Below are 2,969 nucleotides of genomic sequence, written 5' to 3' on the forward strand. Positions count from 1 at the left end.
CTTCTTTGTTGTCACAGCCAAGCATATTACTTGAAAAAAGAAATAAAGAACTATTTATTTGCAAAACAAACTATCTCCCTTCATTAATATAATATTAGTTGTTTTAGCAAATAATCCTTCTTGCCAACGTAAGCACCAATATTTTTCTGGTCTTTGGTTATAATTTACTGGACTTGCTCATTGTTGAAATGGCCACTGTGTGTTTTGGATCAAGGCCCTTATTTTGTTGACTTGGAAACATGAAGCATACTCGGGGTTGGGAGAGCTGGGAATGCCAGATCTTCTCAGGGAACGCTTCCTTCATGTTGGCTGGGGTTTTACTTAAATCAGCTTCCCGCTCCTTCCCTGTTTATGGTCAGTGTGTGTGTGTGTGTGTGTGTGTGTGCGTGCGCGCGCGCGTGACATTGAGAAAGGTTAAAACCTCGGCTGGCTTGGATTGTGAGGCTTCTGGTCTTCCTGACATGTCAGGCACAGCGATGTGGACAACATACCTCATTAAATGTAATGTTCTACACAATGGTGTCTCCAGCCGTGCTGCTCCCCTTCCCCTTCCTCCATCAGTGCAATCTTTAGACATGACCTCAGGCTTCTGATACCAGAAGAGAAGGGTTTGGGAAGCACCTTTTTGTGCGCTTCCCCTTAACTGAGGATTTTCTGTTGGCACATCACTGATATCAATAAGTCATTAGACCACTGTGATTCAGTTCTGGAATTAGAGACATATTGTATTGTATTGGCTGTGCATTCCACATAAGATACCAAGTTGCTTCAAGGCCATTGGCAAATAGGTGCTGTTATGGGTTGACTTGTGTTCCCCGCAAAAAGAGAGTTTGAAGTCCTAACCCCCAATATCTGGAAATGTGACCTTATTTAAAAAGAGGGTCACGACAGATGTAACTAGTCAAGATGAGGTCCTAACAGGATAGGGTGGACTTAACCCATGGAGCCTCCCCCAGAGTCCTCACAGGGACCATGCCTCTGCCAACACCTTTATTTTGACTTCTAGCCTCCAGAACTGTGAGATAGTAAGTTTCTGCGTTCGAAGCCACCCCTTTTATGGTACTTTGTTTGGCAGCCCTCCAGAATGACAGGTGCAATACAAATGTTTTTAGAAGGTATTATTTAGGGGCACCTGGGTGGCTCAGTTGGTCAAGCATCCAACTTCAGCTCAGGTCATGAGGCCTTGTGCTGACAGCTCAGAGCCTGGAGCCTGCTTCAGATTCTGTGTCTCCCTCTCTTTCTGCCCCTCCCCTACACGCCCGCGTGTGCATGTGTGTGCACATGGGCTCTCTGTCTCTCTCTCTCTCTCCCAAAAATAAATAAACATTAAAAAAAGGAAGCTATTATTTAACCTCATTATAAGTGATGGGCCTTACTCTTCTGTCATCACAATTATTAGTAATATAGTGATTTATTATCTAAATCATGTTCGTACACTCTTATTAGCACAATATTTATTTATTCATTTTTTGTTCATATAATCCTTTTCCTTCCAAAGACCGTCAAGCAGTAACAGTTTGATCACTGGTGGATATTTATCAGAAAAAAAAAAAAATTCTGAGTCACTTCTCTGATACCGTCCCTTTCCCCACCCCCTAAATAAAAGGCCATATGTACGGGCCACTTCAATGTCACGCCCTTGCTCTGTGGTGTTCTTGACCACAGAGCAACACCGGATGTCAAGGTGAGTTTCTCGTTAAGGGAAGTCACTTGCATCTCTCATTGTTAAGATGAAGGAAGATAATATGTACGTTTCAAAAGTCAGAGGAGAAATGATGTAAGTACAGCATTGACAGAATCAAGAACAAAGGAGTAAGTGAAAATCTTTTACATAAGTAAATGAGAAACAAAGTTGAAACTGTCTAGTTCAACGGCTGGTGCGCAGTAAGTGCTTAAGAGACATCCGTTTCTGTCCATCCCGCTCCTCTTTTATAAAACAGGGCATTAGGGGCGCCTGGGTGGCTCAGTCGGTTAAGCGTCCGACCTTGGCTCGGGTTCATGATCTCAAGGTTTGTGAGTTGGAGCCCCACATCAGGCTCTGCGCTGACAGCTCGGAGCCTGGAGCCTGCTTCCGATTCTCTGTCTCCCTCTCTCTCTCTCTCTCTGCCCCTCCCTGGCTTGTGCTCTCTTTCTCTCTCTCAGAAATAAATAAGATGTTAAAAGAAATAAAACAGGGCATTAGTATAAAAGAAACAGGGAGGTCAGGCAGCCAAGTCCACTTTTTTTTAAAGTTTTATTTTTATTCTATTTTGAAAGAGAGAGAGAGAGAGAGAGAGAGAGAGGGCAAGTGGGGGAGGGGCAGAGAGAGAGGGAGACAGACTCCCAGGCAGGCTCCATACTGCCAGCACAGAGCCCGACGTGGGGCTCGAACTCACAAACAGCGAGATCATGACCTGAGCCCAAGTCAAGAGTCGGACGCTTAAACGACGGAGCCACCCAGGTGCACCTAGCAAACCCACTTTTAATCAAAGCGCTATGTGGGACATACTCAAAGAATTCTGTAAACTCTTCAGACAAATGTAAAATATGCATGGTGTGAACTTCCGGGTATGGCAGAGCCATGGGCTTCAAGCAAGGCTTTAAAAAACATAGGTTAGACATACCCAGCGTACTTGGATGTGACTTCTCGTGGCTCTGAATAGCCATGTTGCCTTGTCATCTTTTAAAACACAGTCTGCCTGGGATACTGTTTGTTTGTGTCTGTGAATGATCTCCTCTACGGACTCCTGGAGGACCCGAGTCCTTTCATTCACACTTTGGTTGGGTCCGTAATTACCTCACTTTGTATGTTGCCCCAAGTATTGTCATTCCTGCCTTTTCTGCACCCTTTGCGGGTCTGCCTCCTCCAACCGGCTGTGAACTCCTCGAGGGCAAGTGCAAACACACAGGTACGTTCTTACTACCACTTCCTGCTCTGGGGTGCTGGCCAGATTCACGTCTCTTTCAAAGCCACTCTTGTTTCTGGCAAA

This window comes from Acinonyx jubatus, chromosome D3 (genome assembly GCF_027475565.1).
Source record: "Acinonyx jubatus isolate Ajub_Pintada_27869175 chromosome D3, VMU_Ajub_asm_v1.0, whole genome shotgun sequence".
Taxonomy (NCBI): domain Eukaryota; kingdom Metazoa; phylum Chordata; class Mammalia; order Carnivora; family Felidae; genus Acinonyx; species Acinonyx jubatus.